The following is a 15,509-nucleotide window of genomic DNA, read 5'->3' as shown; positions in this document are numbered from 1 at the left end:
TGTTCCTTTTTTACTTTGTTGTATTTAAATGGCTTTAGAAACTGAAATGAAAGCAAGACAATTGACAGCACCACCAGCCCAAAAACCTTGTGCCAAAAAAATGAAAAAGGAGCAAAGCGTGGAGTGCCATGTGATAAGAAAAAGGCTGTTGAATTTGCATTGTTACAATTCCTCTGGTTTGTTACTTGAATGTTTTGGACAATTCACTGTATTTTTCTCTAGCACTACTTTGTGACAACCTTCTGATGAAGAAGCTATGCAAGAAGCCCAGTTTTGAGTTTATTCAGTGTCTTCAGACTGTGGTTCAGGCTCTGCAGAGGTAGTAGCACTGAGTAGCTTTCCGTAGATATTTTACTGTAGATCCTTCTGTTAGCATCCCTCTTCACTGTGTGATCTGTTACCCATTTTTTTATTTGATAAATGGTTGCTCCCTTGCCTTTTATACATTTTAATAGCACGTTACTGTGCATCACTGAACAGTATGGTGAAGGTTAAATATTGACACCATGGATAAAGAGAAATAAGTTGGTTTTTATTTAGTGTATTTTAACAAACCTGTAACAAAATAATTCATTTGTAATAAGGAAAATACAGGTTTGAAATCCAGGGGAAGGGGTGTTGCTGAGCAGAACCCTTTAACATTGAAGATTTCATGTATAATTCACCATGGGTTTTAAAATTTTTTTTGTGGGGAAAAAATGTAAAACTACACTAGAAAGATCTTAGGACTTAAACTTGAAAATAAAATTGGCTTATCAAGTACTTTGTATTTGACATTATTGCAATTTGACGTGAATGTTTTAAATAAGCTATATATAATGTTTCTTACCTTGAATCAATTGGGATTAGCCACTTCAGGATACAGATATAAATAACTTATCACTAACATTTTGGTGTGTAAACATAATTTCAAGACTTCTAATATTCTGTGCACCAGTCTTTCAGTTACCATGCTGCAAATAAATTGAAGAAATAACCATTTTATTCTATCTATTTTTCTGTGCCTTGCCTCCTCACCCTCCACACGTAGATGCAGAGATTGCTTTGGATGGCTAAAGGTTAACATTCAATACTATAAAAAGAAAAAAAAAACCAATTAGCTGCAAATAATTTTTATTTCTGACATAGAATAGAATTTCTAGAAAATAGCTGTTATTTTAAGCTATATTTTTAAACTTCTCTCATAACAGGGCAGGTTTAGGCATACATTATTATGCTGACTTAAAGATGACTGGTTTCCAAAAAGCAGAATCCAGATAAGGCAGTTATAGATACAAGTGGATTTTAGATAAAGTAATGCAAAGCTGAGCAAGACAGGGTCCTTCAGCCCCAGACTAGTGCATAGCAGCAGGTTTGGATCCTCTTAGAAATGCAGTAGTACTGTGTAGTACTTGCTGTTTTGTTGCCTCCCTCCAGCTCCACCAACCTGAGAATTTTGGAGCAGGTGCTTTCAGCTGGGTTTATCAAAAGCTCCTTGTCTGAATAATGCTGGATATGTGTTTGAACTGGTGCTTTGGCTTCTGTTACCTCCTAAATATGAGGGGGTTTTGGTAGATCACACGCAAATGGGTTTCTTCAGTTAGATGATCAGCCCTTTGGGTCTTTGAAGGATTTGAACACTTTGAAATTTTCTGTTTGCCCTGTAGAGAAAGGTAGGTTTGATATCCTGGACAGGCAAGCCTGCGTGTGTGTCTTGACTGGGATAGCTGTGTCTTCAGGGGTTACTGAAGACCCAAGGCCTCTGTCCAGTTAGCGTTTTCTGTTTCCTGGATCTGCACACTGCTCGTCTGATTGTGTCTGGAGCATGTGAGGAAATGGTCTTGTGGGGGGACTATAGCTCCACTTTGGGAAGAGCCTGGAGAAGAACTTCTAGCCCATTGAACAAACTCCAGCATTTCTTTTTAATTATCTGAATGGTGTTTCTCAGGGAATTGTCTTTAGACTTGAATATATTTTAAGGTTGTTAATTGTGTGATACAGTAATGTGATTTTTTTTTTAAATGTGTATGAACTATTACATTTTGTCTAAATATGTTTAAAAAAGAGCTTCAGAGTCCACAGAACAGTGTTAACTTTGTAGTTAGAAAGGAGCAGCTGCAGAAAAAGTTGAATTCAGCAAATTCAATCTAATTAGATAAGAATTAACATGGGAACAGCAAGGAGCTCTAGAAGATGAACTGCAAAGTTAGAGGGAGGGTGGGAGAAAAGCCAGTGCTGCATGAATGCAGCAGCTTTGTTAATGGGCCTGAAGTCTGGGTGCATTCAGCAAGGAAAAGGTGTTTATCTTGTAGCAGGGCTCAGTTGGTACTGCTGTAAAACCCTTAACACTTGAAATGCTGCCTTTTAAACGACAAACCTAACATCAAACTTTGAACTAGTCAGCCTCCCTTTAGCCCTTTAGCTTGGAAATGCATACAGAACTGCATGCTTGGAACTGTTAAGAGATACCAAGCTTATGCGAAGAAACAGGCCTGCTTATTTTCAGATCAAATGAAGATGATTTTTTGGAGCATGTGATTATAACCCTGTGCATTTATTTCCAAAAATTCATGCAGTAGAGGCTTAGTATTAGTCCAGTTCCTTCAAAGATCATATTGAATGCCAAAACTGCCAGCTTGACAAGAAGTGGTAGCTGCATCCCACTCCTAAGCTTAGGATGCATCTTCCTTGGAAGGGTTGCTTTTGTCAGTCAGTGTCTGCTGCTTTCTCCTGAGATACTGTCTGCATAGGTACATCTTGTTCAAACTACCCTTGAGTTCCTCCTCCTGGGTTTAAGTTGCAAAATATTATCAGTGGAGAAGTGTTACAAAATAAGTCGTACCTGGGAATGTTCTTCTTGTTTCACATTGCTGAAATGTAGGAAATAAATATCTGAACCTTTGCTTTAATTGAAACATTCTTTAAGTAACTATTTTCCTTAAGAAATGCTGCTTTGGTGAGTGACCTCCATGTGCTCTTTAGATGTTGTCATGACATCTTTCTGCAAGTTATCTTCTGCATCCACTTGGAGATCACACTACTGAGGTCATAGGATATAATATTAATATGTCTATACATTTTTATAATCTTTTTCAGAAATCAAGGTAGCTGGAAGAGGGGAAGTGGGAAAGTTTATCTCTAACCTTTAAGTAACCCAAATTCAGGCAAATGCTTGCTTTTAAACCTTACTGAGACTTGATATGCCAAGATGTTTATAAGCTGCATGGGATATATTACATTATTCTGGCTAAGTTTGCAAAATTACCATTGCTGTTTTCAGTCATAGTTTCTTCAGAACTATTGGATTTATCTCAAAGTAATCCTTCCTGCAATACCTTTAAAATAATTTGCAACAATGGAGGATCTACTTGCTTTCTAGAAACAGTAAGATAAGATTTAATAGTGTTTACAAAGGAGTTGTCAGTAGCTTTCTGTTGATAATTCCTCCTTGAATGGTGTTTTTTGTCTGGAAGATGGTGACTATATACTCATAGGGCTAAAAATCCCCTTGCAATCTACAGAAAAAGTATTTTCATACTGGAAGCAGACTTCCCTTGGAATTTTTTACACCTTGCCCTGAAGCGTTTTAGTTTTGAAACCAGCTCAATATTGTGACGAGGCCGCTAGTCAGTCTGAAAGCGTTATTTGATGCTCAGGCACCATTTAAATTAATAAAAGTATGATCTCATAATACTGAACACTCTTAAGTGCAGTTGTCACTATTTGCACTGCATTAATAACTGTGGCTATTGAAGTAGTGTAGTGATTACAGCATTTGACAGGACTCAAAACTGTTTTGTTGCCTTTTGTGCTATGGCCTGCTAGGGAGGTTCTTTTGCCCTGTGTGTGTTTCCCCAAGCAGATCACTGTCTTTTCCCTGAGATATTTCATAAAGCTCTCCTGAAGCACTGAGAAAATTGTTTTTCAAGAGCCAAAGTACTGGAGTGCCTGTGTAAATCTGTGGGGTTTAATGAGAATTATTGGAAGTTCCTGTTCTTTGATGTTGCTTTAGAAAAGAATCTAAAACTGAATGTGGTTTTAAGTTACCACATCAAATGATTTAACTTTTGAGTTTACTCATAGTGATGGATGATGACTCATTTCTTTATCATCACAGGATAAAATCTCAAACAACTCTTCTCTCAGATGCACTTCTACCTGTTTGTCTTGCACCAGATACTTTTTCTTCCCCCTCTCCTCACTTACTGGATTACTTCAATTAAGCGCATACTTATCTTTTCGGCACTTCTACTATATAGCTCTGAAGTGATTGTCTCTCTAGGTCTATTGCCCTATTTCCTTGTTGGAGATGTAAAAATGCTGGAAATGAGTTTCTGTAGGAAAGAACCTCAGTGGAGTTAGGGAGATCAGCTCATAGTTGCTCAACTCACTTGATGGAGAAAGAATAATGAAAATATTTAATGTCAGTATCTTTTCTGCATTTTGTTATGATGTTATCTTGCTTTTACTGATGTTAATGAAGATCATTGGCTTTGCCCACACCTCCTACTGAAGGTAGAACAGTTGCAGTAAATCCTTAGTGACTGCATCATGGACATTGGCCAAAAAATTCTGCCTGTAAATTGTCTGCAAATTTGGTATATCCTGAATATTGGTAGCATTCTAGAACATTTCTTTGTAAGCAAAGTATTTGTAAGAAAACAAACAGTAACTTTTTCATTTCAGATTTGGTGCAACTGTTCCACAATGTTTTAGATTATGCGTCTTAAAATGCAGTTAAGGTTATTTTTTCTCACCAGTTTTTGGAGATCTATTGCACTAACTGTAAATTACTGCATCAGATCGTTTGTATTTCTATAACTTGATATTGGGCTTGCAAAGCAACATGTTAATATCAACAAGAGACCTCCTGATTGCTGGATCCAACATGGAGCCTGCCAGTCAGTTCTAGCATGAAGAATGGCAGGGAACAGTTGAAAATATAGGAGAGGGAATCCTCAGCTTTGACACAGCAGGGAGGAGGACCCCTGCTTTTTAGAGTTCCTTTCTCAGTAAAACTACATGGAATTAAGATTTATGTACTTTGGAAGGCGGAAGGACTGAGTCAGCCCTGTTGGAATTTGAACTTTTGTGCTAGGGCGCTTTGATGATTCCAAGTCTGAGCTTACACTGCATCCCTTCTAACAGTATATAAGAGCTCAGTGCACTGGAGCAAGAAGTCTGCAACCTGTTGTTGCTGTGTGCAGGTCAGATTTTGGGTTTAGCGTGACTTCAATTCCCAGCTTAAAGGTTAGTTATTTTTTCTAATGGCGTTTTTTGCTTGAGCATTTCAGAATCCACTGCTTTGATATTCTGTATGTATTCAGTGTTGAATGAAATTGAATGAAATTACATAGAAGATAATATATGCAGTACATTTCCACATGCAACAAGGCTTTGTTTTTCGTCTTGCAGTTATTAGATAAGGAAGCTGGAGCTCGGGTTGTGTCCCTTTCTTCCTGCAAGGACTCTAGATCAGGATTTCCCTTTGAAATGCAGCTGCTCTCTGTCTCTCTCAGCTGCTTTCCCTGTACCAAATCAAACATCAAACCTCTCAGAGGTTTAGCTTTATTTGGTAAGCACACAGTTTGAAACTTGGTATTTTTACACTCTACGTAGGTTCTGTCAAGAAAAGAAAAAAGCAAGCGCTGTGTTGGTTTTCAGGTGCTGAAATAGAGATTGTTCCTGAACATCTGACCTCTCTGTGTTCAGGATGGCCAAAGGAATATCTTATTAATGCATGTAATATTAAATTAATGCCAACTTTGCCTGGAAGTAATGTCTTGTGGTTCCATGCTGAGGTGTGTGCCCTCAGGCACAGTTGTAATTTATGAATAAAACATGGTAGAGAATGCAGTTGTATTTAAAAAGTGCAGCAGATTTTGTGGGCAAGTGAAGAGGGAGAAATGAAGGTGTTGCTAAAGCTTGGGCTGCTGGGACACAAACATCAGCAGCCTTTGACATGGAAAGCTTTTCTGAAATCTCAGTCAGGTCTGTGTTTGCTCTCTGCCAAGAAGCAACACTCATCCTCTGTAGTGTGTGGCTTTCTCCTGGGTATCATCCTGAGGGACAAAAGGCAAGCACACCAGGCATCCAGTGTTCTCCCCAGGGAAGAGGGTTATTCTTTTGAGCTGGCTGTTATTTGGTTTGCACCCCTCTTTGAATAGTGTGGGGACGGGTATGACAGTGTTGAGGCTTACATATTTAGTCAACTGTTTCATGAGAAGTGGGTTGATGTTCAGCTTACAAATTTGACACCAAGCTCTCCCTCACCTGTTAACAGAGATGACACCTTTGAGGGTGATAGGGATAATAGGCTCAGTATTGACAGATTTTGTGTCAGGTCTGCACTTATCTTGCTCCTTGACAGTTCTAGCAGAGTTGGTGATTGATGTGGTTGATTTGTTGGTATTTGTTGGTATTTTGCTGTTATCAGCCAAAGGCAAGGGGCACAGATGCAGTTTCTGATTTAAGTCCTTTTTATGATGTTTGCTGGCTAAGCTGCCAGTACTAATACACTACTTTACTCTTAAGCTTTTAGCAGTCTGCTGCTATTGTTAAAGCCGAGGAAAGCACAAATCAGCCTTGTCACATCATTATGATGTAAAACAATTACTGGAGTTGGCACAGGTACTGTGAAAAGGGCAACTCTGCTGTTACTTGGGTCTATCTTGTTTAGAAGTTACTGTACTGGAACCTCTCTTTTCAGAACAAAAATTGGTTGCTGAAAATTTATCCATGCCAAGTTTCTCATGTAGTTGTGACCATTCTTTTTTTGTTCCCAGCAAAGTGTAAAACAATTACAACCACTTTTTCTAGTCTTCTTTTCCCATCCCCTTATTTTCTTTGACCTGTTCTCAGAACTCTTTTGGCTTCCTTACTAAGTATATAAATTCAGATTATGTATTGTTCTGAAATACTGCTTGAACCACATTCTCAGTGAACTTGAAAACTGACATTTGGATCTAATTTTTTCACCTCGCAGAAGGGAACTGCAAATAATTGCTCACTTTAAAAAACAACAACACCCCACAATACAAAAACCACACCCCAGGGTTGGTAATTTTTGCTCATGTTCTTGAACATCTTGGGCACCATCTGCCTGTTAATAACTCCCATCCAAAGGGATGAGGAGGCAAAGAAGATTGTTTTCCAGGTTATTTCTGCAACTGAAGAAAACTTGACTGTCTAAAACTGGTGGGAGAAACAATGATGATCTTCCATCCAGATGCTATTAGAACTTCACACACCCCCATTGCTCATTGTCATTTCCCTGGGCTGTTTCTGGGATGACAAGAGAGACCAGAGGACCTGAGCTGTCCAGTAGCTCTTGCAGAGTCAAGGTGCAGACATTTCAACTTCTTCAGTGTATGTCTGGGCAAAGAAAAGGTGCTGCTTTCCAGTGCAGTCAGTCAAAGCCAAAGTAACTGCATCCAGGTCCCGAGTTAGTTTAGATCAGGAGGTCACTCCTGAGGCAGAGCTCTCCATTACCCACCTGTAGTTGTTATTGCAGAGCTTCCTGATCACTTCACTGGATTCCTTTTGGGCGAAACCAATTGAGACATACTTCAGAAGCGTTCTTGATATGCTTCGACCACAAATGCTTCCCTGTCTGTAGGACCAAATTGAAGCTAATTAAAGGAAATTTTCCTTGGAATATGCATAGACTGGACAACTGTTTACACATCTGAAGGAGTTACTCTGAGACGGTAGAGTCGGGGACAAAGTATCTCTATAAGCAAAGTAGCAGGGGTAGCACGTGGTTTATTGTGAGGGCCTTGCTTGTAGCTGCTGGGCACAGCTAAAGCAGGCCAGGAGAATACAATAAATATCTTTCCAAGTTGAATAGTATGAGTTGAACCAACCAATCTGATACAAGATAACAACATTTTCATTCAGCCAATAGAAATGTCCCATTACCTAAGGCAAGCAGAAGGGGATTGTTTAATCAAGGGAGCTGGCCCTCAGCTTGGCACATCATTATTCACAAGCTGATGGCCCTGTACCCCACACCCTAAATTTCAAAGCTTGCTTTCATTTCTATCTCGCTTGTTGAACTCAGACTCCCAGTATCTAAACCACCATATTTGCAAGGTCTTTCTACTTCATCCTTCCCAACACACATCTGCTTTTATGGGATTGCAGAACTAACAGGCATAAGCAAATGGTTCTACCATAGAGCTGTGCTGCTTTTGCTTACATCGACTCTACCAAAGACCAAAATGAGAACATAGAGTTTCTTAACTTCCACAACAATTACTGCAAAAAAGCAATTTACAAGCCATGATAACTACTGGTAGATTTTCCTACCCAAGTTCTTTAGCAGTGTGATGCTGCACAGGCTGGGAGTGAGCGGAGTATTTATCTTCCTGCTGATGAAGCAGTACCTGCAATCTTGCACGTCCTCACTTACTTTGTCTTGCTTCAGTGTCCTGCTGTGGCTTAGGGTTTTTTTTTTAATGAAGCTGAAACCAACAAAATGTCTTTAAATGTTAAAATCTTTACACTTTGTTTTAGAACTGTTCTGGTGCAGCACAGTCACTCCTGGAAGTAGTGACTAAGGTGAGGGGAGTCACAGTGGTGATAGCAGGATTAGCTCTAAGTTGTGGATGTGTTTTTTTGTGGCCTATTTCTAACATGGTGCAGGGGAAGAACTCACAACTACTCTGTCCTAGAGCTTTTCAGGAAACTATTCATGGGGTGTTGTCTGCTCTCATAAGGACTTCCAATATCCCTCTGAAAAACATGAAGGGATAAAATTGTTAGCTTATGCTTTGTTTGCTGAGCTTACTGCTGAAGAAGGCTGTCTGGGCAACAGCGCTTGCCACAATGGAAACCCTCACTTAGCCCTTTTCTGTGGCTGTGTGGTGAATACTTGGAATTGCACTGACTGAACGTGGGATCCAATGGCAATACTTCCTTGTGCCCTGCATCGTAATTTTGGTTGAGGGAGAGCAGCACAAGCAATGTCCAGGTGAGTCATGCACACACAAGGAGCTGTCTGGGGTGGCCTGAGTGCCTGCTCTGTGCTCTGTCTATAACAGAGCAGCTGGGGGAAGGTGGACAGAAACCATTGCTGAATTATTTGCAGGCACAGAGCTAAAGCTGAGGAAACATGGCAGCTCTTTAGGCCCCTGATTGGACCTGCCTAGAATCCTTTTTTTTTTTTTTTAATAAATCTGTCAAAGAAAAGCTGAATAACTATTGGCTTTTATGTCCTATCCATTGGCAAAAGTAGCATTTCTCCAGCTAAGCTCTTTCCTTCTTATTCTGGCAGTTGCAAGGTTAGGCCCTAGAAAGGACAACAAATTACTTAAGGTATTTTGACAAATTGTCACTTAACACAAGGGAGTTCATTTATATATTTCAGAATTTGTTCAGAAATCTTCTACTGTCTCTCTGTTAGGTTAAGTGCTCACGATAATACTGATTGTAAGCTTTCTTCAGTCTGATTAAGTCTTCATCACACTTGTACAAGCTACATTTTGACAGACAATCATTAATGTTCATGAAGCACATTGTGAATGAAAAAAATGACTGGTAATGTGAGAAACTAAGCTGTGCTTGATTGTTCTTGTGCCCAGTTGCTCCAAGTACAATTGTGTGTGCTCATAACAAGGGTTAGCTTGGAAACCAGCCATCCAATTATTCTGATGTCACAAAAATCACTAATCAAACTCTCATTGATCATGCAAAGTGCGAAACTTCAGCAAACAGGTTTCATAGACGTATTTTAAACAAGTTGGGCACCTTCCAGAGATCAGATTGTCCTGTGATAATGCAAAGCAGGCAACAATCGTAGTTCCCTGATGGAGGGTGGAATGCCTGCAGCTGCAGGAAGCAAGTTGCCGCCTTTTGCTAGGTAAAGAGAGTGAGGTTGGAGGGAGCAGGGGGAAAGGGATGGCTTTGGGATGCAGGATTCAAAACAGAGTCTGGGTTTGTTGCTACCTGCACAGTATTAATGGGTACCTTTTAAAGATAACATCCTCCCCTACAGCTGTCTTCCTTCCTTTGTAATAGCCATTTGCAATATGTCACAAAGTGTTTCAGTCAGGGAACTGATGAGGTGCCCTTTCCATTTAATTTTTTCCCCAGCTGATGTGGCCCATCTGTTAGGTGTGACTCAAAGTGGTGAACAGATGTTGAATTAATTGTGGAAGTGTCTGTTACCCACCAGGATTAAAAGTGTTTGCCCTCCAAAAATGCTGGGCTAGGGTGAAACTTGAATTGAGCAGGACAAACAGTGTTTTTGCCTCTCTCAAATGGACCTGATGCAAATACAGAGGATGAATTTCAATCCCATATTTGATTGTGGCCATTGGTGAGTGTCCTGCTGCTGCTGTATGTTCAGGGAAGAGTGGTTTGGGGTTTTTTTAGGTTCTGAGTTCCTATGTCATACATAGCACCTGAGCTCCAGCCTACTCCAGCAAAAGAGACACACCCAGTGAAGCCTTAGTGGCTTAGTTTAGTTATGCAGCTCTGGATGTGACAGTGTGGATCTTTGTGCCTGCATGAAAAATCATTTTAGTTATCACCATCTTTTTGAACCTATATAAGTTGTTCTGTGATTCCCACGTAAGCCAGTGAAGGGTGGCTGTCACTGTAAAGCAGCAACAACCAGGACAGCACATACAAAGAGACATTCTGGAAACAGCCACCCCAATTCTGAGAGGCTTCACTTCATAATGGACTTGGAACACTCCAGTTTCTCTGGTCATGCACAGTCTCACACAGACTTGCTGTTCTTATCAGTTACTCTTGATAACTGGCAAATCCAAAGCAAATATTTAATTCTGGATCATTCATTTCAACTTCTTAAAATGCAAGTTCTTTAATTTGAAGAGGCTTAGTCAAATGTTTCATTAAATCCGACAAGTTTATAGGCCCTAATTTTTCAAAGCACTTGAGTTTTACCTTAAGTGTCTTCAAACATCCAGGTCTTAATTTATGTATCTGAGGGGCTGATGAGTGATACTGATCACTGAGGGTGCTGAGAGGCCAATCTGAAAGAAATTTACTGCATAGCCTTAAATGCTGAACTCTTAATGAAATATTTACCACCTCAAGTCACACAGTCTTGGGGAATTGCTTGATGGTCCTGAGAATTTGCAAACACTTTAATACAGTACAGAGAAAAAAAAATCTAGTCTATGAGATAGTTATAGGAATCAGTCAAAGGATGCAGGGAAGACCTGCTTTCTAACTAGGCTGGCTGATAGACCTTAGATTGTTACAAGCTGGAACTAGGATGCTTAATCCATGAAAATTAATTTAGGAATTGCGGTGAAGAAACTATAGAACTTTCTTCGTGAAAACATGGATGCCATATTATTTTGTGTTTTTTTGATAGTTGATGGTTTTGTGTAGTTCTTGCTGGCATTTTCTTTATTTGTGAAATGTCTTGAATGGAAATTCCAACCATCTTCAGCCATGTAGCACCTTTCCCTAGAAAGAGATTGCCTGTTGTTTGCATTTGTGCAAAATATTCAATCATTCAGATACCTTTTGCATAGATTCTAATCTGTGTTCTTTAGATTGGCACAAAGAATTCTCAAATTAAATTTTCATTAAATTGCTGTATTGGATAGCCTTTTGGAAAATGAGATGGAGAGAAAGAAAAACAGTGTTTGCAATTAAATTAGAATGTGTTAAGAGTGATAGAGAGCCTTCTTTTCAAGTTGCTTTTAGAGTTAATTTTAACTGAACAATTAGTTCTTTTTTCAGAGATAAATATCTTCCTCAAATCCCACTCCATTTTCTTATCAGCATCTCCTCAGAGCCTATTTGTTTTAGACCCTCATCAAGAAATGAAATAGGACCAGTGGCTTTGATTTGCAGGAATCCAGCTATAAGTGTCTAAAGGAAGAAGAAGCAAGAGCTCCTTTGTCCTTCACCTTCCTTTTATAAATTACTGTGGTGAAATTACAAAAAAGTCCATTTATCTTTACTTGTTTACCACATGCCAGTATTGATTTTAAAGCTCCCCATGCTGTGGAATCACACTGTTGGGATTCTCTGTGCGGTGCTGTCTCATCCCCTCCAGTCCCTGAGCTGCTGTTGCTTCCAGGGAAATGTGGCGTATCCCGTGCTGCTCCCACGCTTGTATCCATGCAACTGCCTTTGGCTGCTGCTGAAGAGTGTGACACTCCTTCAGCTGCTCCAGACCCTTCACAAGCCTTATTGCCCTTCTTTGAAAACACAACTAGTTCCAATAGTGTTTCTTCTCTGTATTTAATTATCTTACTTACTATACGCATTCATATTCTGAACTAAAAGTGATCCTCTGATAAACAAAACACCTCTTTGGTGTCCCCAGGTCTATGTCTAGAATGGTGTTTAAATCCTTGACAGATATTTTCACTCAGTTTGATTTTTCTGTCCTTAAAACCTTTGTGTGGCTGTCATTCTTTCTAAGGGTTAGCTGGATGGGTATTTCTGACTGCTGCTGCTAAGATGGAAATGAAGAATAAAAATTCCATGTGTTTCTCTGAGTTGTGCCAGCAGGAGAGTCATCAAAGCTTCTTCCTTCTGGAAAGAGGCCAGACTTTCTAACAAACAATAAACTTAAGTAAAAAGAAAGGCAAAGCATGCAGGCAATATTTTTTAGCTAAAGGAAAAAGGATCTGCTTGCGTGTTCTGGGAAGACTGGAAGAGTTACATTTAATTAGCACTGGAGAATGTGGCTGCTACTCTTAATTTATGGTGATGTGTACGAAACATTCCCAATCTCTCCCCTGAACACAGGCATGCCTTTCCACGCAATCAAAGGCACGTGCAAGATTTATGCCAGCACTACATTGCATCTCAGCCACGTTCTCTATGCTCAGCTCATGCATTTCACACGTCTGCTTTAAAACATGATAAACTTAACCAGGAGCTGCTTATGCTTTCTTAATCTTTATAAAAGAAACCCCTTTCACATGCAGTGAGCTAGGGCTCAATCCAGAGGCTTGGTTTCAGGTGTTTGAGGGTACTCCCCTGGCCTTCATCTGCTACTCAGCTGGGTGGGTGACTCACGGCTCCCGCATGGCCTCAGCCAGTCCCATCTGGTGTGTGAGAACTGAAGGACTGAACTGATTCCACAGGATGGAGCTTGGCTAGATGGCCTGGAGCCCACAGCAACAGCAGAAAAGAAAGAGAAAGGCCTGGAAAAGGTTTTTGCCAGCTAGGTGCTGGTATGTAGAGTGGTGCTCCCTCCTGCTCTCTGCTGAGGGAAACAGAGTTTGTTAGTGTACAGGGATGCATGGAAAAGCCAATCCACCGTTCCCTTCACACATCCATAGAACTCCAGGGGTTTTTAGTACTTGGGCCAAGGAGTAAGACTTATCCTTTATCCTTTTTCTTCATTTCACAAAACAGTGTAGTATAACAACTTTCACCTGTGTATGCGTTAATCGTGGCAAACAGTGCACCAAAAATCAGGCAATGCTACATCTGTCAAGGAAATCCTCAGATTGGAATCCAATTTTTTAGATCAGGACCTCTTTAGAAGTGGCTACAGCTTATGATAAGATTCTTAACACCGATGTGCAGAAAATATCATAGTATCTCATTGTGGGTGAAGCTGCATTATTTACCTTTGATAGATCCATAGAGTATAAAACTTAAAAGGAGTCAAGAGTTAAGTGAAAGCTCAGCGAAACTGGTGCTGACATACACAGATAATGTCAACTGATAGCTTTTTGGCATTACGTATTGTTTTATAATTAGGTAATTAAAGCAAGTCTGTACAAACTTTAGCTTTCAGGAAGCTGTAAAGACACATGTAGCTGTAAAGTTATATTTAGCCATTAACTTCTTGTCAAGTCTGTCATACTTTCTCATAAAATGTCTAATAAAGAAGCTTAAACATGAACACTCCCATGCATTTCTTCTAGAAACTGAGGTATGTAACAGTGCAGCCCTAGAATACCAAAGTACAATAGTAAATATATATATAACTATTTGCTCTTCATTCCTTTTCAATTTGAAGTTGTTATTACAGCTTTCAGCTTTTAAAGGCATGAGAGCACTTAAGTCCAACCAGAAGCCAGTCCCACTGACTTGGCTGAAATTGTGCAAAAATGTCAAGCTTTTTAAGCAGGTTCTCTAGACTTAGAACTAAAACTGCTGGTTACTGTTCCATTGCCAGAAAATGAATCCTAAGATTTTACAGGGAAAACAGATATTATTTGAACCAGCACAGCGTCTTTCTTCTGGGTCTTGCAGATCCAAGTAAGTATTGTATACAATATAAATATAGCTCATGACAGATATAGAAGAGCTGAGGATGAATGAAGGCACAACATCAGATTCATAGTAGAAACTAATCAGAATAAAAGCCTATAGAACAAGCTTAAACCTAGGATATCAGTTTAACTCCCAGTTGCACTTGGAAGTCAATGAAATTTTGTATCTGTAGCCTGAAGATTAATTTTGGTTCTCTATATCTGAATTTTCAATTATTTGTCCAGTGGACCCAGGTTCTTTTAAAAATATGCAAACTAACTTGCAAAAACAATTCTGCATTTTTTCAGGGACTAATGGTGTGGGGTTCTTTGCACACTACTTTTAGTTTCAATTGACTGATTTTTTTTACAGAATCAGGCACCACCAGTTATATAGAGCCAACAGAAATCTATCGTGGACATCTTTTGTGCCAGGTATTTCCTTCTAACATTGAATAAATTAAATGGAGGGATTAACGTAAAACTAAACTGTATTAAAACAAACTGACAAATCATGGATGCAAAAAGGGCTGAAAGGATTGATATGAAAATTTCCTCAGTTTTGAGTTGTGGGTTTTTTTGGAGGTGAAGACTATTGCTGAACAGTCCATACTGCAACATTCAGACGTTTTCACAAAGATAGAGGTTTGCCACAGCCACATGCTTGGTCTATTAAAAGTGCTTAACTATCCAATACATGTTTGATCACAATGCATTCGAGTGCTCACAGCTGTAAGAACTGTAGAATTTCTAAGGGCATGTTCATTACTAATCTAACCTGAACTTATCCTGTTTGCAGCTGCTTGCTAACACCCAAAAAAATTCTGATACAGAAAAATGAAACAAAACGGGTAAGACATAGGCAAACTGAATGCTGCCAATATCGATTTCTTTGCATCTTGCTTTATACAAGCAGTTTCCCTTCACTGGGAAAATACTTCTGGCAATTAAATGAACCTTAAGGTGCTTTGGGGGCTGGCACAATTTTACTTCCTTTGTTTCTCTCATGCTTTATTTATGACCTGCCAAGTGCTTGTAAAAGAAAAGCCAGGGCTCCCTCTGTCAGCATTTCACAAGGTTTTTTAATTATTGGAGCAAAGCTTGAACCTTACTAGCATGCTTTTCTCTTTAAATTTTAGGTACAGTACCATTAAAAAAAAGCAAAATAAGCTGAAATACTGGTATCTGAAATGTTTTTCTTTTCCTAACTGTGTTGTTATAAAGATATATCAACAGTGACAAGGGGCTGTGGTCATCACCAAATCTGGATAAAGGTCACAGTTTTCCCAGTGCACATCAACCATGTGCATAAAGGTATGTACA

At 39.4% G+C, this 15,509-nt stretch overlaps 1 long non-coding RNA gene across 1 annotated transcript; it reads left to right on the top strand.

Moving 5' to 3' along the window:
• Positions 1-5,182: 5,182 nt before the first annotated feature.
• LOC134562082 (uncharacterized) lies at positions 5,183-15,500 on the top strand. The gene is made up of 4 exons (XR_010083062.1): positions 5,183-5,229; positions 14,560-14,621; positions 14,986-15,037; positions 15,411-15,500. It is a non-coding gene; the product is annotated as an uncharacterized LOC134562082 (long non-coding RNA).
• The last annotated feature ends 9 nt before the right edge of the window (positions 15,501-15,509 follow it).

The sequence above is a fragment of the Prinia subflava genome, chromosome 1 (assembly GCF_021018805.1).
Source record: "Prinia subflava isolate CZ2003 ecotype Zambia chromosome 1, Cam_Psub_1.2, whole genome shotgun sequence".
In the NCBI taxonomy this organism is placed as follows: domain Eukaryota; kingdom Metazoa; phylum Chordata; class Aves; order Passeriformes; family Cisticolidae; genus Prinia; species Prinia subflava.
The sequence above is the reverse complement of the archived record's forward strand: the minus strand, read 5'-3'. Positions and strand labels throughout refer to the sequence as shown.